At 45.5% G+C, this 24,285-nt stretch overlaps 1 protein-coding gene and 1 pseudogene across 20 annotated transcripts in view; one reads left to right on the top strand and one right to left on the bottom strand.

Annotated features, from left to right (window-relative positions):
* The window catches only part of LOC116235146 (uncharacterized), a 98,921-nt gene that overhangs the window by 42,026 nt on the left and 32,610 nt on the right, over positions 1-24,285 (top strand). For 15 of the 20 annotated variants that reach the window (XR_016471896.1, XR_016471900.1, XR_016471892.1 and 12 more), the window contains 2 exons: positions 18,298-18,400; positions 22,989-23,115. The exons of 3 other annotated variants lie outside the window; for them this stretch is intronic. The gene's annotated coding sequence lies outside the window, so the exon portion shown is untranslated. Of the gene's footprint in view, positions 1-18,297; positions 18,401-22,988; positions 23,116-23,226; positions 24,230-24,285 lie in introns of those variants that run through there. 2 more of the 20 variants (XR_016471894.1, XR_004168299.2) reach the window with 2 other exon arrangements.
* LOC149915589 (uncharacterized) lies at positions 16,617-18,658 on the bottom strand (annotated as a pseudogene).

Raw genomic sequence — 24,285 nt, 5'->3', positions numbered from 1 at the left:
GGGTTCTGTCTGGAACAAGGAAGGAACAGAGCTTCAGAGCTGTCTCGTGCTCTGTAATAATGACCACTGGGAGTTTTGGAAAAATGCACTGAGAGCATCCCAGCTTGTGAGTCACGGCCTTTAGAAAGCAGGAAAACTAATAATTGGTATACAGCTATGAAGTGTTTGTAATGAATTTCAGTCCTGTTCCTTCTTAAATAACAACAAACAAATGTCAAAAGGCAATTGTAATTGCAGACAGCCTGATTATAACGGGCAATTGCTCTGGACATGGTGAAGCACAGGTCAGTGCTGAGTGGGCAGGTTGGCTGTGGCCAGGCCCTGTAGTAATGTCCTTACAGAAATCCCATAAGATTTCCTACACGCACACATTGGATATTTCTGCATCTCCGGGTTTCTTGGACATGACAGCTAAGAGCTTTCTGCAACCATTGGTATTAGAAGGTTTCTTTAATCCTTGGGTTCGGATCTTCAGGTTGACACCCATGTGACTTTTGGATGTTCATCCCTGGGTCTGGGAGCCCTGTTTGGTTTCAGGAGTTCAGCTCTATGCATTTCAGCAATCCGTGTGGACTGCTGTGATGCTGCAGCTGCTCTGAGTCCTCAAACAGGTTGCAGTTGTTAAAGGTGTTACCTAGAGGTGGTGGAGGATTTCTTGGTGGTTAATCCTGCGCATCCCATTCCCTACCCCAAGCCCTGGATGAGCGACCAAATCTTGTCTCTGCTCTGGAGTCTGCCTGTGCTGCAGTGCTAATTGCTAAGGCGTTGCTGATGCATCAGCAGTAATGCACAGAGGTTGCTTCAAACCCTGATCAATGTTCATCTCCTTGCTCATTGGCAGTAGTGGCCTGAGGCAGGGCAGAGGGCTCCTTAATGGCCTTAAAGTCCTTTCTTGACAGAACGGAATAAAATGTGCAGGAAGAACATGAAATCACTGGAACAACCCTTAAGCTCAGTTCAGCCATGGGGTGAGTGAATGTGCTCCCCTCTGAAAAGAATGTGCCCCCCTCTGAAAAGAATGTGCCCTGCAAAGCACCAGCCCAAAGGTACAGCAGATCTGTTACGTGCCCATTAGTGGCAATAAATCCTTCAGCACTGCTTATCCCCATCAGTGTATTGAGCTGTTGGTGAACACTTTACTGTATTATTGTTTTAAAAAACTTCATTAAGTACAGTTTCAAATGAAAAATGAAGGAAAAAGTGGTAGAGCTGGAGGTGGAAAGGATGCTGCTGAGTGGAAGATTTGATGGAGGAGGTTATTGGGGAGAAGGGAGAGAGGGAGACTGTAGGGAGCTGAGGGGAAGGGCAGGATGAGAGAGGGGTGCAGAAGGGGAGAAGTGGGTACTGCTGCTCAGAATAAGGGAGAAAGGTGGAAGAAATGTGGTGAAAAGTTTATGAATCCAGTGGTGGACACTTTTCTGTTCCTGGTGGTGCTGTCACAAGGAAGCATATCTGTAAATATTTAATATAGATGTTCTTGAGGGGACTTTTTCTGCAGCCTATTTGTCTGGGGGCAGTGCTTGACCCTCTCCCAACATGACATGAATGCAGAACACGCTGTCAGTCAGCTCCCTCAGCCAGCAGGGAGGGGACGTGACGGGGGTTATAACTGCAAGAGCTAAAGATGAAAAACTGCTGCTTCCACAGACTCAGAAATAAAAGCTTCATGTGGCATTTTTTATTTCCTCACACTGCCTCTTTGTTTTTAAAGGGGGAGAGAAGAACAAGATTATTTGTGGAGGTGTTAAGTTAAGCACCAGAAAAATCTCTGACTTGGAGTTGCTGGTAGTTTCTTCTCATTCTGGTTTGGTTTTTTTTTTTTTTTTTGGACCCTGACACATTCCTCTCCAGTATCTTCATAGGCTGAGGAATAAAACACGACATAACTAAGATGTACAGTGTGCTTTTTGGCTAAACCGCAGGGCTAGCAAAGCATTACCATTATTTTTTCTGGCTTTTATTTGAAATCATAAAGAGTTAAGTGCATCAGTTTGCTGTGGTTATTTTTTTCTTCCTTTCTGTGGGTAAAAAATGAAGGAAGAGGTTGGCAGTTAATTTAATAGTTTGTTTGGAAAATATACTGATCTATGACACCGTTAATTGAAATGAAGGGCAGAGAACATTCAGAGCTGCAGGAAAAGAATATAAAGGAATGTTTGGCAAATGACATAAAGTAAAAAATGAGATCTCAGGGCTCCAAGTGACTACTACCAAGACAATTTCCTAAGACCATTCAGAATGCTTAGGGGGAGTGAGCAGGGCCACTGGATGGGCTTCTGAGTTGTGCCGTTCTTCATTACCCCCACCCAAATATGACAAATTAGTAGATATTTGTCAATGAATATTCATGGGACCCTTTCCAAGCAGCTGCCTTTCCTTGTTCTGAGGATTACACGGTCGTTGTTGAGCCAGTTCCAAATGTAAGAATTTATTAAGGAAGGCACTAAATCCATATGTAGATACCTGCTATTTATTTTCAGTATCTTACCTTTGAAGTATGACTGCGCATAAATGATAAAAGTCATCTGCAGGTGCTTGGGATAGTTATTTAAGCACAGTGTTAGATGTGGCTGAGGACCTCAGATGCAAGATAGACTGACCATATTTATTATCAATCACATTCGACTAACCGCACTGTAAACCCAAAGTGCTGCTGTTAACCCCGGGTTATTCGTCTTCATTTGACTTATTTTGGTTATTCTTAATGGTTCTGTAGGACTAAATATAGTGCTGTGGTTTCCTAGTACCCTGCAACCTTGTGACAGCTCTTGTTTTTCCACTAAATGTTAGTGGAAGAAGATAGGCTTTTACCATTAAGGCTTGAGAGCATTCTGAATTTAGAGAGAGGAGGAATATTCAGATATTGCATGGCTGTCCAACTTTTTGGCTTGCCTGGGCTGCATTGAGTGAAGAGGAATTCTCTTGGACTGCATATACGTAGGTCGCTCCATAAGTAATGCCTTCTATTTCTTTCTCTTTGGAAATGACAACTGACCTTGTAGGCCAGCAGCTCTGCAACATCTGTGTGAACTTTTGCTTACTCAAGGCCATGGGGGGTTATTGCATCATGTGGAGGTGGAGCCAGATGTCTAATTGTACACCTGTGTATCTTCTTCAGAAGATGATGTGCTTGGAAATTTAAAACTTTAGGAGTGAAATGTTAGCACAGAAATTAATTTCTTAGACTTCAGTGCTATCTGGTTAGACTAATTGTTTACTATCTACTTTCCGGGGGTTTTAAGCTCTTGGAAATGGCTCTTTGCATCTTGGATTGTGCTTAAAGGAAAATTGTGCACCATCTTTTCAAGGCTCTGTTCTGGCTCTTTGATACTCCAGGAAGAAAAAAAAAATTAGAGAAATCTTTCTCCTGACCCATCTGTTCCAAGCAGCAGCAGAGACTGACACATTTGTTTGGCTAGTGGGGATGGCAGCTAATGGACTATGAGATCTGCCATTATACCTGGCCTATCTTGGCTAAGCCCTGCTGGCAGCCCAGAATTTTATCCCCATGAGCCCTACTGATGCTTTAAATGTTTTTTTTTTATATAAAAGGCAGATCAAATCCTCATGTAAATGCTAAGGAAACTCGTCTCATTAAAAACCCAGGACCTGCAGAACAATCTAAGTTAGGAGGAAAGTCTCTTTGTATCATCAGTAACTTGAATTTGCAGTGGGTTGTTGGAAGGGAATATGAGATCCTCGTTGTGTGTACCCCAGATTTGGTGTCTGTCAGGCTTCCAGGCCTCGTTCCCACCAGATAGATTGCTTCTGGTGGCCAGAGGGAGCTGGGCTTTGAAAAAAGGGCAGCTCAGGCAGTTATCATCAGACTCCAGAATAAGAAAGTGGAGGGTGAGGAATAGTCTTAAGAACTGTTCACCTGGAGCATCTCACAAAACTGACAGAAACCAGAAGCAGGGTCAGTGCCTGAAGTGCTCCAGTGAGACTGCCCAGATGGACAAATCAGAAAGATGAGAATATCAGCTGGGAGCCCAAGCACAGGGAGGGGAGGAACTGACCTGTATGACACACAGAGTCTGGGATGTGGGGAAGGATCTGCACCAGGATCAGTCAGCTGTCCAGGTCCAAGCGATGACCGGGTCTCACCATGCTTGGTACTGTGTGTTCATCTTGGGGCACAAAGCTGTGAGTGATGTGGGACACAAACCTGCTGCCTTCTTCTGTACTGCACTTCCCAGGCTGGGATCTGGTATCTTTTGCAGCCTCTGATTTTTAATGTTATTTAAGCTGTGATTAAACACAGTGCAGGGTAGTGGATCAGAAGCCACATTGGAGAGTGGGTAATAGGGAAGTTTTTGTCTTTCTCTTTGTCTTTTTATTTATTTGTTTCTAAGTCTATAGTAAACACTGATATAAAATACACTGATGTAAAACAACTGCAAATTGAGGCATTATTCCACATTATTTGTACCACAATTTTATTGCTATCACAGTTATTTACAGTATGTAAATAAGATTCACAGTGTAGAAAAATGTTCTGCTATAACTCAGTTGGTTGAGCATTTAAAAAAATGAGGGTGGGTGGAAAATCAACACAAACCCTTCGATGCGTGCATGCAAAAAAAAAGATTAAGGACAATATTATGGATGTTTTTGTATATTGTTGTTGTTATAGGATTAGCTCTGTATGAAAATAGCACTGATTTCCTGAAACGCCAAAATTTGCGTACTTTAGCTACCTGCATTGTGTTATAAATCTATAAGGACTATTTTCCATTGCATATTGTGATACAATTTGAATTATTAAATGCTACCTGGCTGTGTGCAGAGCACAAAGCAAGGAGAATTTTCTGCCAGTTGAAAGAGAGACCCGGTGTGGGTAAGAATATAGCCTTAGAGCATTGCAGCATCTGTAGACACAAGCAATTATATGCAGATGGAGCACAGGCAGTACAAAGATAAATGCAAGGTCCTTTTAAATCCTGCTTGCAGTATTCCCTACATGAATATGGACTGTAGTGTGATTGTCTGGCTTTCTTAAGGCTTAATTTTCATCCCACTGAACGTAATGGCAAAACATCTATTAATTTCAGTGGCAGCAGGGCAGGGTGCTTTGGCTCTAGATTAAAGCAGTCTGAAAAACAGTGGAGAGAGAGGCAGTGAACTACTTTGGCAGAAAAATATTGCTTGGGTGCCTGTAGTTTGAAGAGACTGTTCAGAAAGGGAAGAGGTTTCTGTGTTAGCCCTCGTGCTTTGTATTAGCAAGCTGGGCGTGTTTCCAGGACCCTGATCTAGGCTACTGTTAAGCTTTCCTTTTTCTCTGCAGAGATCATGGTGTTTTATAAACATCACATGAAAATAAGCCATTACAGCACAGCAGAAATGAGACAACCATTCTGGTAGTTCTGACTTAATGAAGAGAGGATGCAATGTAGGGGAAGCACTGTGTAGGTGAGGAGTGATCCCAACAAGCCAGCAGTCAGGGCAGCGGCTGCAGCCCCAACTCTGCTGGTCACAGCTTTCTGCCAGGGCTCCAGAGCCACCAGATGAGCAACAACTGGAAGGACATCTCTGCATGTGAAAGAACTTGAGAAATGGGGCATTTTTACACCGAAACTGCAGAATTTATCCTCCTCCCTGAGGAACAAACCTTGCAAACAATAGGACACAGCACTCTCCCAGCATCACCATTGTACAGTTGTATTTATTTCTCCACTCTTAAAGTCAAAATACGGCTATGTAAATGAAAAGCAACAAGTGCTGTTCAGCAATGCAATACAGTGATGTTTTGTGATCTGGACTCCACTTTTCCTCTTCACAGAATCACAGAATCTCTTGGCTTAGGAGGGACCTCAAAGATCATCTGGTTCCAGCCCCCCTGCTGCAGGCACAGTTGCCCACCAGTAAGTCAGGTTCAAGATCAGGTTGCCCATGGTCTCATCCAACCTTGCTTTGAGCACCTCCAGGGATAAGGAAGCATACACAACTTCTCTGGGCAGTCTGTGCCAGGACCTCAAATTCTCAGTGAAGATTTTCCCCTCTTTTAGTTTAAAAATGTTCTCCTTCGTCTTATCAGCACCCATCTGTGTAAAAAGTCTATTTCCATCCTGTTTATAAGTTCCTTTTAAGTACTGGAACGCCAAAATGAGGTCTCCTATGGATCTTACCCAGGCTGAATGAGCCCAGCTCCTTCAGCCTGTCTTTGTGGTGCTGCAGCCCTCAGCATCTTCATGGCCTCCACGGGGACCCTTCCAAAAGCTCCAAGTCAAGGACGGTGCTCAAGTGGCACCTTCTGTGGAGCAGATGTGAAGGAGAGCTGCCCCAGAAGCAGCCCTGAGGCTCAGCCTGCATGGCTGGCTGCTGCCGGGCAGGACGGGCCTCGTCTGCAGCAGCTCCAGAGGAGGACAGGCAGCAGCAGCATCTGGGCTCTGTGCTCCCCAGGTGCCGTGCCAAAGCCCCTGCCTGGGTCACTGGTGGCCGTGCAGCCTCAGGTGCAGTGGCACACGGCCGGGCTGTGCTGCAGCAGCAGGCAGAGCCCTGCTCAGCCCTCTGCCCCCCTGGTGCGTGCTGCCACGCAGTCACACAGCTCGGGCTCTCAGGGTTCTGGAAGTCAGCGGTTTCACCAGCCGACCTCTTCCTCGTTCCCCGTCCCTGTTTGCACTGGGATTCCAGGCTTACAGTTTAGCTTCCAGAAAGAAAGAGACGCAACAACTGCTCATTTCAGGGTGTGTGGATGTTTATTGTCAGTGCCCAGCTCCCCCCGCGCCCTCTCTGTGGCAGGAGGGCCATCCCAGCTGTCGTCGTAGCGGAGGTGTTGTGTTCTTCCGGCACTCGGCGCTGTTTGCTGGGCTCTGTGCAGTGCCCGGCTCGGTGGTAGCGGCGGCCCAAAGCCGGGCACTGTGGGCTGACCGAGGCTGATGAGCGGGGGACGGAAGGATGAGCTCGAGCTGCCGGTGGTCTTCTCCGGCAGCGCGGGGAAGCGACGGTCGGCCGGAGCTGAGGCGGAAGAGCCGTGCGGTGCCTCAGCCTCTCCCCGCCCGCTCTTTCCGTCCCCGTGCCGTTCCCGGCTGAGGTCGGGCCGCCCGCTCACAAGTCGGGGTGCCGCGCGTGCTCTCCGGCGCCCATCTGCCGCTCCCGCGCCGCCCGCCTGAGCCATTCGCGGTCCTCGTCCTCCCGCGGTGGCTCCTCGAAGCGGCTGCGCTGGTTGGGCTCCCCGTGCCAGGAGGAGCTGCGCACCAGCGGGCGGGGGGACCTGGAGCGGCTGCGCCGTGCTGGGACGCTGCGGGAGCGGTGGGCCGATCTTGTCTCCTGCCGCTCCCTGGTGCGCTGCAGCCTTCCCGGGTGCCGGCGGGTCGGGGGGCGACCCGAGGGGCGCCAGTCCAGGCACTGCTTGCTCAGGATCCTCTGGCGGCACAGGGGGCAGTGGGCGCTGTTGGCGGCCCACTGCTGGATGCAGACCCTGCAGAAGATGTGCCTGCAGGGCAGGGCGCGGATGGTGTCCACAATCTGGTCGAGGCAGATGGGGCACCGCTCCTCGCGGGCCTCCACCGGCCAGACCCACGCCTTGCGCCTCCGGTTGGGAGCCGCCTCCCGGCTCATGGCTGCGGCTGCCCTGGCGCTGTGGGGCTCCAAGGATGGAGTGGGAGCCCCAAGGATGGATTTGCTGGAGGCTGCCTCTTGCAGAGCAGTCGGCAGTCTCCGCGCCTCCACTCACAATATAAACTCGCAAGACTGCTGTCTCACGCACTGGCAAGGTCTCAGTGTCTCGTGCTCCCACAGGAAGACGCGCACACCTCGAGAGTCGCCAGCAAGACTCAATGCGGGCTGGGCCCGCTGGGTATTTATAGGCACCCGGCCATTGTGAGGTCATGGGCTGAGTGTGACTCCGCGATGCCATCACAAGAGCACAGGCAGGTGGAGGTTTGCTGCCCGGTTGTTGCAGCGTTCCTATTTTTGGCATTTGCCTGCCCGAGTCCATCCAAGGACTTTCACTGGGACATGTTCACAAGCAGTGACAAATAAATATTGATGGAAGCCACCAATGGAATGGATTTGGTGTTGCCATTGATCAGTGCTGTACTGCGACTGTGCTGGTGTTTGATAGTAGTGCTAGCAAAGTAAATGCTCTGCTGGGTGTTTTTCACCAAGCAGTGGAGGGGCAGTGCTTAGCAAGAAGGATTCCTGTCTTGGTGGGGAAGGAGCAGCACAGCTTCTCTGTTCCTCTTGTCTCCTCAGTCTGTCTTCCTGCCCTTCGTCTGCATCCTCCAGGCCTTTCCCATACATCCTAACCTAATCTGTTCCCTTCTGGGGTAACTTTTAACATGTCTTTGGTCATGTAGAGTCATGAACATCATAGCATGTTCCTATTAGAGTGTGTTATGCTCCTTAGGGGTATGAATTTTAGTATTAACTTCTTCCTCCTCCATGTCAGTTGTTTGTCATTAGTTCTCTTGTCTTATTTGTGGATTGGTTGGGGGTGAATGTTTGCTTTCCTCTCCCTTTTCTGGCCAATGTCCTTGTGGAAGGAAGCCTTTGTCAGTCTTCACATCCCTTGCCAAAGCCGCCTCCAGGTGTGCTTTGGAGAGCATTGGTGGCCAACGGGCTTCTCTGCAGGGCTGCTTGCCAGCTGGTCACTCCTCACGCGCCCTGGTGCCTTGGGTTGTTCCTCCCCGAGGGCAGGACTTTGCACTTCCCCTTGCTGCAATGCTTGGGATTCCCCTCAAGCCGTTTCTCCAGCCCGCCCGGATCCCTCTGGACGGCTGCACGGCCTTCTGCTGCATCAGCCGCTCCTCCCAGTTTGGGATCCTCGGCGGCCGTGTGAGGGTACGCTGTGTTCTGGCACCCAGATCCTTCTTGAGGCTCTTCTCTGGGACTGGACCCTCTTGTTTAGTCATTAGTTCTCCTGTCTTATTTGTGGGTTGGTTGGGGGATGAATGTTTGCTTTGCTCTCCCTTTTCTGCCCAATGTCCTTGTGGAAGGAAGCCTTTGTTAATCTCTTAATCTCTCTTCCTGTACTGGAGGATGTAGAATCCATAAGCAAGAGGCATGAGATTTGCTTGTAAGCATATGTGTGTTTCTCTTGTCTATTTAATCTCTCTTTCCTCCCGTTCTCTGCACGCTCATGTGTGCTCATCCTGGAGAGCTGTGCTTTTGTTATCTAACTTAAAGTGGGTCTGAATTTTTCCAGGTATTTGTATTTCTGAACAGGTTATGCAGCAATGGCAGTGCCACTTTCTTGAACGTGCCTCACCTATTAAACGCCCTCTGACAGACTTTATAGTTGGGCTTTCATACACTGGTAGCACAGGGGTTGTTTCGTTTTGCAGGTTTCTTTTTAATAAACTATGATTATTTGCTCTGCAGCCATCTAAAGATGTTAGGATCTTACTAAATAAGATCACAAATCTTTAAATGTCTTAGTGTAAAATCTGTTCAGTTTTTGTTGGCAAAGGTGAGCATTGCTTTAGGACTTCCCTTGTCTCTAGAACTGGCACCTCATTCTGGGTTAGGAAAATGCCCTCAGGAGTTACCATATCTTTTTTTTTTTCAGTTTACCATAGACATTATTTTTCATAGTAACTTATTTTAAAAATCTTTTCATTTTTCCTGCAATCTGGGAGCTTTCAGATTTTGTTTGGCTCATAGGCTCAGTTAGGTACTACGTGTAGCTTTTTTTAGAATGAGGATAGCGTTCCATTATTTATGTGTGGTCATGATCAAAAACTATTTAAAGTTCAGTAGTGGTAAATTCTTTTTTATTATATATAAAAATACATCCTTTGTCTTGGGTCTCAATAGGTTCATGTGGTGAATTACTGTTAGGATTAAAACGAAGTCAGTTTATTTTCAATTTAAAATGAAGTGAATATTTCAGTCATAGTTTTTTGGGTGAAGTGGGCATTGTTGTTATAACCTGAACTGACACCTTGTTTAGCACAAGTCACAGTGTTTCACTCGGTGAGGTATCTGTCCCAATAATCTCTGGTTGGCCAAGAACAAAAACACATGTACATCTATATACAATTCAGTCTTCATTGAAAGAAATGAAGTGATGGGAAACCTACTGCATCCCTTGGCAGTCTGTTCCAGAAAATAAATTAAAATAAAATAAATTCTCCTAATTCTTCAGACCTTCAGTCAGATAATGTTGGAGTCATTTGAACCACCTCAACTCACCGCTCCTTTGCCTGGAAATGTTTTGCAGTTGGCAGCGTTTCCAGCTGCTGCTCAGGTTGCTCTTAAATTTAAGAGTTCATTGGAATGTCTTATTCTCTGTATAGCCTCTGGGGTTTTGTCGTATTTGAAAAATCAGAGTATTTGATTGGATTCACTAACAAAAAGCACATAAGAAAAGCCGCAGAAGAAAACAGACTGCTTCTCAGCAACTATCTGAAGGTAGAAAAATGACAGCTAACCCCAAATGCTGCTGAGCAAATGAATCTTGCTAGAAGTCTTGATTGTGAATTTGATTTTTCATATGTAAATAACACGATGACTTTGGAGTCCACAACTGTGGCTCTGGCACTGCTGCCCAGAGAACTGTGGGCATCCCATTCCTGGAGGTGCCCAAGGCCAGCATGGATGGGGCCCTGGGCAGCCTGAGCTGGTTGGGGGCACCCAGCCCATGGCAGGTAGTTGGAGTTGGATGATCTTCAAGGTCCCTTCCAACCCAAGCCACTCAATGATTCTGTGATCAGTGCCAGGATCACAGGCTGTAACTCACAGATTTGCTGTTTGGTGGCTCCATCAAGGAGGCTGACCTGGTTCCTGACTGCTTGCAGCTTGCCCTCTGCATCACAGTACTGCCTGGAGTCAGTAAGGGAAACAGGATTTAGTTGCTGATATTCCTTGGGTTGCTTTGCACTGACCTAGATGGCACACATCCAAAGGTTCTGGTGCTACTTTCAAACAGATCCTGAAACTGATCCCACCGACATCAGTTCCATGCATTCAAAGTGCAGTGGTGTCAGCATGCCTGCCTTTAGTTTACTTTTAGGTAACTTCATTTTATCGTGCATTTTGCTTTGTGCTTTTCACTTCCTTCTCATTCTCCCAGTTTTTCATCTTAACTTTGCTTCCAGGCCCTCCCCCTCAAGCCCTGCACTTCCACTTGGCCTCTTGCTCATGCTAGCTGTCCTTTGCCTTATTTTTTTTCTCACAGTTCAGTGCTGTTTTATAAATCTGAATCAGGTGGTCTGTGCCTGCCTTATGCCTCCAGGCATTTCTGCCAGTGCAGTTTCTGCAAACGTTGTTGATGCTTCTGTTGAGTTACCCAGCTGATCTGCAAGCTCACTACGTGAATTTCCTCTGCCTTTCTTAGCTGGTCACATCACTTCCCAAAGCATGGAGGGGAAGCAAATGACTGCTCCATGGTACAAGGGTCAGTCTATTTAGTTAGTCCTCTTGTACCCAGCATTGGTCAGTGGACATGGCAACAACATCTGCCTCATTCTAAAGCTGAGTAAATTATGACCTGAAAGTCTAGATATATTGTTTAATAGCTAGGTTCTAAAATGCTATTTTTGTGTGCGTGAAGTAAAATGGTATTTCTTTTCCTTGAGCACTGCAATTCTAGAGCTAGAATAACCCATCAGGAAAGTATTTAAACCCATAAATTATATTGTGACCAAAATTGGTAGCCACTGCTACTGCATCCACATGAATTGCAGAGCAGGAATACTTACATTAGCAGATGCTAGACCTGCCCAGTACCACATCTGCCAAACCATTAACAACGCTTTTATTTAACAATTTGGAACCAGGGATGCTCTGATGGAGTGTGCAGGCCACTGTGTGAGCTCTGCATAATGTGCCTCTGGTCTGATGCACTCTCAAAGTGCCAGATGTGCTGCAGAGGCTCAGCTGACAATTGCTGAGGGGGGTGTACCTGTGTTTGCAGTGTCCTGATGCCCACAAGATCCATGTGCCTAAATGCAATTCTGGAGAGGAGCCAGTTGTTGGTTTTCAGCCTTCACTGCTGAAGCTGATGGCATCCCTTATGCTTCAGTATTTAAATGTTTTCTTTTTATTGTACTTCTCTGTGTAATTCAGTAAAATAGACCTGAGATTCTAGCTTTCTTGAAGATCTCTGCTTTTGGTTATGCAGCCCTTGAGCATTCTCCTGTTGGTGGGAATCAACAACAATGTTAGACAATTCAGCAGAGATGCAGTTGCTGCAAATGAGTGAGGGAAGTCAGCGTGGGATAAAGATTTAAGGAGAACTTGCTCATTTCCGTGCAAATGATGGACTGCAGCATCTCTGGGATCATGCCATGCCAGGGTACAGTAATGACTGATTCTGCAGAAGAACCCGTGATAGATGATAATGAATGCTTCTTTGCATAAGATTTTCATTTTCTAGAGAGAAACATTTATTATTGGTGAGTAATTGTGTGGTCTTTGATTTTTCATCTGTTATTTCCTAATCCACTGACAGATCTTAACGATGCGAATTCCAGCTTTTCGTAATCAACTAAGAGATCCTTTTCAAAGATGACTGGCATTTGGACAGGCTGGACATTCTGAGCTGCCAGATTTGCTGGAAGTCTGGTTCAAACAGAAAAGCAAAAGAAAAAAGAGAGGAGAGCAGGACTGGTGCAACCTGACAGCTCTTGGAAGGAACTCCATCTTTTAGGTGACTTGGAGAGTTGCTTTCTTTGGGCCTTGATGCCAATGCATGATACCTCTGCTTCTGTTGTTCCTGTCACCTGAGGCTGGCTGGTCCTGCGGATATCAGCACAATTCCTGGTAGACCAGAATTGAGGCAAGGCAGATTCTTGCTGCTTGAGTGAAGGAATTTGGCTTTACCTTTGTCTAAACCCATCTTTTTTCAAAGAGACTTTGGTTGGTGCTCCAGAGCTACAATGCTGCAGGTCAGGAATTGATGGGGTGGATCTGAATGGAACGTCCCCCTCTCCCCCCAGCACTGAATCATAATCTTTAAATCAAACAAACAAAATGTGATGAAGAATTTTTACGCTGTCTTTTGACTTTTAATCTTCTTACTCTCATGTGGAGATTATTCTTCCATCTGAAATTAACCTTAACCACACACTCTTCTAATGCAGAGATAATCCTTTCAGAGGGAAGTTACTGTGCATTAATTGCTTGACTCCTTTTCCTCCTTTTTTTCTCCACTTCCACCCCCCTTGTTTGTGGTGCAAAGACCAGTACTGGAGCTACAAACTGTGTCTGAAGAAATGACAGAAAAACAGAATATAACTACTTCCCACCACATGTTTTCTGATTAGTATTCAATAAAAAATTATCTAAGCTGCAAAGATCTTATACAAGAGTGTAATTACATCATCAACCACTTTCTAATTGCTTGAAGAAAAACATCAGCCAAAACAGAGCGTTTTGCAACTTTGTGCTACAATTAGATTTAGAATCTTTCAATACGTGTTAGAAAATATTTCTCACTCTCAAAGGATTTAAAATAATTATAAGTCATTCTAATTTGTCTATACAATTTCTATCAACTGCGTGGTGATTTAAATGATCCATTAATTATAGTAAATATAAATTTAATATACATATATATATCGTTGTAATTATCCGAATCACTAGAGGTAATATATTTTTTGCTTTAATTCTCTCTTGGCTTCACGGCTTTAAGAGCTGCTCTTTGCTTTAGACCTTACATCCATCCCATAGCTTATCCCTATCAGTAGGCAGTACCTAATTTATACACTCTTAATTAACACTGTGAGGAGTTTCTGGTTCTGATAGGAGCTTGGCTCCTTCACATGCAGTCAGCCTGGCTTGAATTGGGCTGCTGCTGGCAGATCTGCAGTCCTTAAATCCAGGTGTTTTCACTCTGGCCAAGAGGCACTGGGTGTGATGCATTTCTTCCCCATCAGTGCTGGGTTCTTGGGCTTTGTCCAAAGATGGGCATTGTTAAAAAGAGAGTGAGAGGAGAAAGCAGTCCATTTCTGGCCTCCTGGATGCAGGCAACCCAGGAGTTCCTGTAGGTGTGAAGTTTCAGAGCAGAGGGTTTGAAGTGGCCCTGGGTCACAGTATCCATGCTGGGATGGTAGGTACGTGTTGTGTTTTGGACCTATTCTGAATGGGAAAAGCTGGAGAGCTGATGGCAAAAGAGTGAGATGAAGGCCTCTGTCAAGGAACCCAAACAAGGGCAATGAGACAACATAACACAAGGAAATAGGTTTCTCCATCCTTTTACCAGTCTGGGCTGCAGCATCCAGCACATTTGTGATGGGCCATGTCTGCATCAACTTCACTGATCTGTCACATCCATAAAGCTTAGAGTATGCTCACACCTCTTTCTCCCAGCATCTCCTGTGTCTAAATAGAGATTGGGAATCAGAATGCTGGTATGCTCTTTGGTTTAAATGCCTTTAAACTAGGGGGGACAATGATTGAATGGGGGCAAGACTAACCACTCTGTTCTTGCTGTCAGCAAAGGTCAGCTGGCATTTACTTGAGCAAAATGCCCCGGAACCTTTGTGGTGCATGAGGAATATCTCAGCTGTTCATGCTCCAGTTGAGTGCCAGTGCCCAACCACTCTGGGCTGTCTCTGAGAACAAAGGAACTAAGCAGGAGCTGGAGAGATTCAGGATCTAGGAGAGTGGAGGGTTGATGGTGGGACAGCAGTAACGATATATCAGAAAAACAATGGCATTTTGAAATCCATCCGAAGCTGCTGGTATATATATATATTTAGTTTGATGGGAAGGGGAAGGAGAGGGGGCTCCTGATACTTCTATTCAGATGACTAAAGAGCTCATGTTAACATTCACTTTTTAAAACACAGCGACGGCCTGTGTGTAAAATGAGCTTTGAAGTGCAGAGCTGACAAACCCCAGGGGAAAGCATGTCTTTTATTAACAACTGCTGGTACACTTCAGGAACCTTATTTTAATGTTTAGTGAAAACGTTTTCTGTGAGAGAAAAAGGAATCGCTGGGCTGAGAAATTCCTTGGAAGGGGCAGCAGGGTCTGGTGACAATTTGCCCTTGTGCTTCCTTCTTCATCAGGGCTTGGAGTAGGAGGAGGACCAGTCCATGATGGCAGTTGTTGAGTTGCCATAAATAAGTCATGGTGTGATGCAGCTCCTTGTGTTGTGGGCTGGTGACGTGGCAGATGTTCAGAGGAATATTTTCTTTATGTTTTTAAGTGCAGAGGTGACTTAAGACCCAAGGCTGCTTTTGGATTTCAGTGGCAAGCTCGGTTCTGGTCCTGGTTCTTGCTTCTGGAAAATGTTTTGGCAAAGAAGCAATTTTACCGTGTTATTTATTTATATCTGTGGCTTTAGTTTAAACCTATTTTTATAATGCAGCAAATAGACCCAAATAGGAGTTGCAGACCTTCTTGTCTTCCTAAGATGATCTCCTGAATAAACCACAGTTTCAGCTGTTAGGAGTCCTTGGACCAAACACTGAGGTTTCCATCCAAAACCCTGGACCTCCCACTAGCTAACTGCTTACCTTGCAGGCGTCTCATCTTCAAAAATTATGCACGACCTCACAAGGGTTTATTAGAGAGATTCTTGTATTAAGGTCACGACAGAGTAAATGACTTGTCTAAGGCTGCAGAATGAGGTAGGTATCAGTGATGTGATTAGACATTTGCAGTTCTTGGCTTTGAGATTTGGGGATCAGAGAGTGGCTGATAGAGAATGAAATACGAGCATTCTGAATTTTTTATGTTGCAGTTCAAGTATATTTGGGCTAGATTCATCAAAGGAATAACCGGGAGAGATATTTTTCATTTGTAGAATCTTAATGAATACATGACACTGTTATTCATTATTTATCTACTTTCACATGTTAATTAATAGCTCTACTGGTCATTTATGATTTTTCCTATATTTATAGAAAGCTGTCACTTCAAAAGTATTTAATTGTGCTGCTGTTTGTTACCTTTTGTAAAACTGCCTCAATATTAGGAAGGACTCGGTATTGCTATAGCTTTTAAGCATATAACCAAAGGAAGAAAATTTCATATTTTTCTTTTCCTTTGAGTCATGTCATAAGTTTGTGGTTTTCCTTCACCCAAATGCTTTTTACAGTGCAGCTGACATAAATTAGCCAAGCAAACTGGTGTTTCCTGTACGAGTAGGAACCACTAGAGGACACCACCAGACGACTCATGAAGCAAGCAGGCACTGCTATCAACAGAGAAACTGAAAAAAAGGGATGGGAATGGGGAAGTGCTGTTCCTACCATCCCCTGGGGATGGATGGAGCTAATCCAGCATCTTATTGCCAGCCAGCAGATATGGGCTGGAAATGCACAGCTCCTTGCAACACCTCATCATCCTTATATTTTGTGATGCCAGAACAGATCTGCTTGGAGGAGCAATTTGCTGCCGAGGGATGGAGGTCTTTGAGCCTTTTCTGGCCATAGAAGTTTCAGCTAGCTCAGAACCTGCAGTTGTTGGAGATTCACCTGGCTTTCTTTTGAGGTTTTCTGAAGCATTAGCAGGCTTAAATGAAGTAATTCAGAAGAGGGTCTTGGTGGTGACATCTGACTTGGTCATAAGCTGAGTCTGCATTAGCCTGGGATGAAGCTGCAAACATATGTGAGAGCCTGCTGGAACATATGACAGACTCAGAATGTGGGCAAATCATGGCAAATGTAAAAACAACAACAAAAATCTCTACTTCACTGAGCTGTGGAGCCATGGGATAGGCTTCATGGGAAGGCGCAGAGCTTCTGTGACACACTGGGAGAAGTCCTGGGAGATTTATAGCCCTGCCTCCTCCCAAAGCTCTGTCCACAGCCAGAGCACTCAAATGGAGAGGCACGGACCAATTTTGCCTGTTTAAGAAAACTGCTTTTAAATTCCTTATAGCCCAGTGTTGAAACAAAAGTCCCAGTGGAGCAACTGGAATGGACCTTCATGCTGCACTTCAGCCCTTCTTCCCATCCAAACCAAAGTCCTCTGCTTCTCCAAAGGAACAGCCGCCTCTGTAGCTTCTGTGACCACAGGCAGCTCAGGGCCATCGCTGGGCTCCTCCTGCTGTCCTGCTGCAGCAGCTCAGAGGACACCAGTCCCAGTCCTGCCCTCTTCTCAGGGTTCACCTGGAGGCTGCACGGAACTCAGGGCCATCCGCTGGGCTTGTCTTCTTGTCCCAGCACAGCAGCTTGTAGGACAGCAGTCCCAGCCCGACCCGTTTCCTCAGAGCTCGGGAAAGAAGAGGTGAGAGCTCTTGGGAAGGATGAGGATGGAGGACGGGGAAGAAAGGGCGGCAGGGAGCAGCAGCTGGCGCAGGGCTCTCTGGCGGATGGTGACATTTCAACACCAGGATGGAAATCGAGAGCCCCTGGTGCGCTGCCGACGGATGGAGCAGCGTCTCCAGGCAGACACGATGTTGGGGTGCCTGCCCTGCCTCGATGGAGGTGGATCCACCTGCATGGGTTCCTCCTCTAGCGGGATGTCCACCTCCATGGGCTCGATGCTGCTCTCTGGTGGTTTGACATCTGTCGGCTCAGGTTTGCTGCTGCTCCTGTGAAGCCGTGGCTTCTTTGGTGGAGGAGGATCCATCCTTCTCCATAAAGGACATCACAAAAGGTGGGAAGGGACTCATCTCCAGCACTGTGTCTGGATTTGGGTGCTGCAATATAAAAAGGACATAAAACTGTGAGAGAGCATCCAGAGGAGGGCTGCAGAGGTGGGCAGGGTGTGTGTTGAATTTGCTTTTGAAAACCTAACAGTACACACACAAAAGTACCTGCCTGCTATGGGATGTTTTTAATGCTAGAGGCTTTTCCCATCACTGATAGGTCTATGATGAGACTGAGGATATTTCTACAAGTAATTTTAACCAAAGCCACCAATAAATGTTTCCCATTTTTTTTTCCACTAAGGTGATTAAAAAAACTCTCCCATATATGTTGTGGTTGTTTATTTTTGTTTGCAATAACCAAGAAAGTTATTTTTGCTGTTAAACTTCCAAAGGTTTTTAGGGCTAAAATTGAATGGACAATAGAAGATTTTAAAAGTGATTTCCAAAAGAAATTTCCTGCTCTTTTTTTAATTAACTTGCTGAAAAGCTACAAATTGGAAACATTTTTTTCCTTATTAGAATGAAAATATTTTGGAGAACATTTAGGTGGATTTCTAATGAATTTATGGGAATTATGTGGTTTAAAAATGTATGCATTCATTTTCCTCATTCTCAGTGAAAGGTGGATTTTTTTTTTTTTTTCTAGTTGCATCATAGACTAGGAACCCCCATGGTAAAAACTTTCTCCACCAAACAGTTACATATCCAGTGTGCTTTATGTAGATGAAAAGTTGAGCTAGCAAAACAAACACATTTTTAATGGAAAACTGTTTTTGCCTTTTTCTCATGACGGTGTTGGCATTCAGTGAGAACTATCCTGCCTTTCTTTACTTCAAACCAGAAGTGGTGTAAAGCAAATCCTTCAGGCATGCCTTCCAGGGCAGCAGCAATCACTTCCTCCAGAGAATGGTAAGTGCCATCTTGCTCTTCAGAACCTATCCAAATACACTCACAGTGCATTTCCTGGAGAAGCAGAGCATTACCTGCTTGCTGTGGGTTTTTTCAAACCCAGAGCATCATCTCTGCTCATATTTCCACTGGGAAGTGCAAAGCGAGCCTTGGCGCAGTCCCTGCCCTGAGGAGGTAAGAATGCATAAAGCATTTTTTTTTTTTTTTAACCGAGAATTTCTTAATTGATCTTATCTTTACCATGTGTCTGTCACCCATGGTGCTGGAACAGCTGCCCAGAGAGGCTGTGGATGCCCCGTCCATCCCTGGAGGTGTTCAAGGCCAGGTTGGACGGGGCCCTGGGCAGCCTGGGCTGGTATTAAATGTAGAGATTGGAGGCCCTGCATGTGGCAGGGGGTTGGAGATTCGTGATCCTTGAGGTCCCTTCCAACCTGGCCATTCTGTGATTCTGTGTTTGTTGCGCACAGACCTCAGCTTGTGAGCCGAGCTGTGCTTTTCTGAGGCTCCTCCTGTCGTGTCCTTCCGTGAGCTGAGCACCAGGGGGTGACAGAGCCCCGCATACCGCCACCGAGGGGTGACACCCCCCGAAAGCTCCTTCCAGGAGCGGCCGGGGGGGAGGAGAGGAGCTGGGAAACCTCGAATGCCAAATGCACCCCTGGGTACCCCAAAGGGACCCACTTCTGCCTATGTCCTGCACTGCACCTCCACCACTTCAGCCGTGAAAAGATGCTTGTGTTTAAATAAATCAATAAAAAAAGAACTGGAAAGTAACAACCACCTGCCTCTAAAACAGCTGTGAGAACCGTAGATTTGCTGGGGTAAAGGAGAAGATTGAGTCTGTGTTGCAAACTTAGTTTCAAAACTGATCCGTCTTCCCTTTCTTTCTCTGCAAACAAAATGCTGTTTAAAAATTGCTGTTTGTGTATAGGAAGATAGTTTTCTCTCCAGTTCTGGTCAGGTTCACAAAAAACTAGAATGCAGCTGATGCCCAGGCATTTAAGTTAATACCACTTGTCCAGGAGAAAAAAAAAATACAACTTTGGCATTGAAAAGTAGAGGAAAAACAAATTTGATGAGTATTTGGCTTTCTCAGTAGCTAGCTATGCCTGACTGAAAGCTGAAGGGAAAACAAATATAATTATTTGTGTGAGATTGAATTTCATTTCCAACTGAAAATACAAAATCTGTCACCTGCACATTCACTGTAAGCTGTGGTTGTGGGGTGCAGGATGCTCCAGCAGCACACTGAAGCAGTGTGTGTGTCCTCCTGTCCCACTGCCACCTGTGTCCCCTAAAATGAAGGTTACCCATGTGTCAGGACTTGGCTCCCTCCCAGAAAGCGTGGAGATGGGAAAAGTGGGTCCCTAGGCATTTGTACTGCAGGCAGCAAGCCTGCATTTGGCTGCTTGGCTGGCCAAGCCTGCTGGAGTAAAATCTCTAAGACCTTAAGATGTATGAATAACATTTGGCTTGAGTCCATTTCCTCAGTGCCGGACAGCTTGCTGCTGAATGAAGGTTTTTTTTTTATTCAGGTCCTCAGAGTCAGACCCTTGCCCAGATCCAGCTGTCCCTGGTAATTAAATTTTAATGCCTCAAGCTGGAAGTTTGCATTGGTGTTTTAAAAGAGGCTGGCAGCGGTCTGCTATGGTCACCTGCAGGCTTTGAAACTCTCATCTGCTGACAAGGGGAAGGTCCCACCTCCTCGGGCCTGGCTGAGCTGGTGTGACAGTTCTCCAGCCCCAAAAGGAGAACTAAGGGGATTCCTCTTGTGCGGGCAGGAGGAGCTAGAAAGCCAATGAGGGTTTATTGTGTGAAAAATGTGGATCTGAGGAATGCAGTAAGTTTTCTTGAGATGGCTGGGTATGGGGGGCTGTTTGGGAGGATGAAGAGGAGATGCCCTCTCCCAGCATAGCCTCTGAGCAGAGCTCTCACATGCAAGCAGCTCGTGCAGCAAGCTCAGTGAGTGCAGTGTGAGCTATAAATAGGCATTCTATCACTTTGTGCCGAACGGTTCTTCCTCACACTGTGTTTTTCTGATGGATTTAATTAGAATTTAGAAAGGTGGTAGTTGTTTGGGCTCTGCTTGGGTTGTGTTTTGGGAGCCCCATGCTTGTGGTGGCTCTGCTTATGGCACTGCTTGGCCACCTGAAGGCACCTGAGCTGCCTGCATTGTGGCAGCTGCTGTTATGCCCCAGTATGTTTCAGGAGGGGACCCAGGGCCACCACAGCCCATTCTGGCAGCACACAGAACTGGAGCAGGGCCAAGGCCAAGAGGAGACATGGGGCTGATGGATCCCCTCTGCTGTACAGGAACAGAGGGAGTGTAAGAGGGAGGTGGCTAGAAACCAACCACGCTGATGGGTGAGACTCTTCTCCTCCTCCTTAAACTGTTGCATTGTAATTACTGTGCAAACAGAAGGCCTGGGTAATTATTCTGTGATTTTGTGGGTGTAAATTTAAAAAGTCATTCCCATATACTTCTACAAGTCATTCCCATACTACTTTTTCCTTTAAGTTTTTCTCCTTAACTGAGCGCTCTCAGTTTCTGTATGGGTGAAGTATTGCTAGTTAACAACCTGAGTAAGAAACAGTTCTGAACACAGATGACTAGCAGGGGCTGGCACTGCTGCCAGGCAAACTCTGTTTGCAGTAAGGATGTGAGAGCAACAGCAAATGTTTTCACAGATGCAGGCTGTGACCCAGCTCAAAGCACAAGCTCAGAGATGCCAAGTAGGTCTTGCAAGGCTTCTGAGAACCTTCTTGTCCCTGCCCAAACCATTGTGGCTAATGAGATCCAAAGGGACGCTCTAATAGTCAAATCCTGTATTTAAGTGCTGGGGTTCATACAGAGACCTGAGAGAGGACAGCACTGTGGTTTGCCTCTCTATTGCTCTAGTGGCCAGAGTTTATTGGCCTGTGGCACCGGGCTTTTTCTCATAAGCTGGCAGAGAATAGTTTATGGTAAAAGGATATCTTTGGGATTAATATTTCTGGCTTTAGCATATTGCACAAAAAATCATGAATCCCAAGTCACACTCATGTATTGTTAGAGAAGTTTCCATGGAATTCAATCAGGTTTCCCTCTTCAGTTTGTCATAATACTCCGAATTTTTCTGTTCAACATTAAGCACGGCAACAAATCAGAGCAGATGTGGCTCAATGAAACCATCTTGCAGCTTAGGATGAGTGAGGTGGTTACAAACAGCTTTGAATATGTGTATGCTGTGTGTCTGTGTACAATATAGCCGAACAAACCTCCACTGCTGTTTGTGCTGCAGAACAGATGACTTGGAAAAGGCTCTCGAGTAAGTTATAAATTGTTTCCTGTCACTGTGCTGTCATCTTGTTCTGCTGCTCCACTCCTTCCCATTGCATTTGTTTCCTTCCTCCTTCCCTTTCCCTATATTAAAGCAAAGCTGAAAGTACCTGTGCTGGAGGCATCTATTGCCTTGCTCATGGTGTTGTTATTAAATCCCCCAGGTTTGGGCTGCCTGTTTTAACAAATAAACCAGAGCCCATTGCTGAGCAGCTGATTTTCTGCTGGTTGAATGAAGATGCTGTCTGAAGCAGTTTCTTCTTTTCTGCTTGTCGTTTGTTTCCCATATGTACACTCTTTGGTATAACATGTCCTGCTGAGTATTAAGCCTGCCATAGACCTGCCTTCACTGCCACAGTGGATGTTTTGTTCCAAACCCATGTTATCCAGAACCAGGCTGGCTTGTCATTCTGAGGTTCCTATGGAAAGCAGGAGGTTGTGCCCACCAAGTCCCAGGTGTCCCCTGGATTGTCTCAGTGTCCTTGATCAACTTTTGATGTCTGCATAAGGAAAACACCCCCCATTTTGAAGGACTTGGCTGCAGAAATGAAGCTGAGTAGGTTCTTCTTTGGCTTAATGAAAAAGCTTATGCTTTTCTTTCTCTTGTTTTCCTTTCTAAAGTCCATTGAATCCATTTTGTTCTTTCAACAAAGAGTATATATGACACTCCAGGGGAAAACAAAAAGATTTTGAAGGGGGGTGGGGGAAGAAAACAAATCATTTACTTAAGAATTGGAGAAGTGTTCTCAAAAAGGGATTATAAAGTATGGTGACAGTATCTGAATTGGTAAAGTAGTATGAGAAACAATTCTTCTCCCAGGAAAGCGTGTAAGATTTTGAATCAGAAGGAATAACTTGAATTCAGACACTTTTGCTAATCAGTTAATTTATTTGCTTTACTTGAACAAAGTCATTGTTGTCCTGACTTCTTTTTAATAGTTCATCTAGCTTTAAGCATTTTTAATTTGAGCTTTAAATACATTTTTCTGCCCTTTTGTAAATAAATAAATAAATAAACACCCCCAGATATGAAAGTGACCCTTTCTTCTGATCAGCTTCCATTTAATAGATGTGCATTTTTCAAAGGGAGAATTACATTAAGCTTTTACTGATGAGCTTCATAGATTGGACGTGGCCAAGAAATGTGCCTGGCTTAAGTCCTGCTTGTGTTGCTTGTCTTGCCTGTGAGCTGACTGGAGAAATAGGATGAGATGGTGAAGAGAACAAGAGAGAAATGTTCCTCATACTGTTATATGCTGCTGATACTTTCAGAGTTCTGGGACTTCACCCTGACATGTTCTGGATTTGAACATCCCCAAGTCTGGAGGCTGCCTGCTGCGGGCTTATCTCTGCAGGAGGCGAGCTGAAGTGCTCCATGCCATTGCCATGCCTTTTAAATGTAAGTGCAGAGCTCTCTTGTTCAGTGCCTTGGAAAATAACTGATGACAAAAGAGATTGGGCGTTCGGATAAGATAAGAATTAAATTGAAAATTTGTCCTGAAACAACAATGCTCTTGAACTTTTCAGGAGATGCAAAAAGTTGTGCTTGTTTTCAAAACAGTTTTTCAGTTTTCTTCATCTCCTGAAATTGTCTGTGCTGACATTGTACACAAGCACTAAAGCAATCAACAGCTCCAAGCAGCGCGGGGTGACAGTAAATTTGCCTCAGTAAGACTCCATCGTGGCAAACTTCCCTGTCTCTGTTTTGTCACGGCAAAACACCGCAGGAGGTGTGAGCACCACATGTGGCCGAAAGCATTTGGAGGTACCTGTAATTTGTGAAGCAAGGCCTGACCTCCCCAAGGCTGCTAATTTCCAAGAAGGACTCGAGCTGAAATGTTCCTGCTGTCCCAGCTTCCAAAGGCACTGAAATGTGTGCTCAGCTTTAAGTACACGCTTCCATCTACCTGAACGAGCAGTCAGTATAATTAACCATGTGCAAGTGTACCCCTGAAGAGGAATTCATGCTTCAGTCCTAGATCTGTATCTTTGAGCCTCCTTGCTTGGATGAATTGCAATTTATTCCTCTTGGACTGCGGCCTTGTGCCTTCCTCCTTGGAGACAATTCCCATAGTTCCTGTATAATTAGATTAGCTCTGCCTAGGCCTACCTACAATGGGCAGAATAAATTGTTTCTAACCTCCCTAGACCCCACTGAAATGATACCTGTGGTCCCTCCACATGGGAGCTTGTACTTAGAGAGATCACAGTGACAGAAAACAGCCTTTTTAAAATGAGGAGTTGTATAGTGGTAACAGCAGGACCAGAGAAGCTTAAGAGAAGAGGATGCTGGATGGGAACTGTTGATCACGGCCTGAACCTCTGATTGATCACCTGAGGCAAGCAATGATTCAGCCACAGGTGCACAGGTGAAGGCAATTCAGCTGTGCTATTGGAAGGAGTGAAGCCTGGCTGCACCTCTCCTAGATCCCATTTAAGTGCTGACTGCCTTTGAGAAGGTTCTCTTTCTGGAGATCACTCTTTGTGGAGTTTGCTGTGAGCCTACGACACCAGTGAGCATTTCCATTTATTTTGATTATCTTTCCACTGTGATAATCTTACTAAACCT

Source organism: Phasianus colchicus, chromosome 17 (assembly GCF_987193195.1).
Source record: "Phasianus colchicus chromosome 17, bPhaCol1.hap1.1, whole genome shotgun sequence".
Taxonomy (NCBI): domain Eukaryota; kingdom Metazoa; phylum Chordata; class Aves; order Galliformes; family Phasianidae; genus Phasianus; species Phasianus colchicus.
Note: the sequence above shows the minus strand (reverse complement) of the source record. Positions and strands in the feature narration are given on the sequence as shown.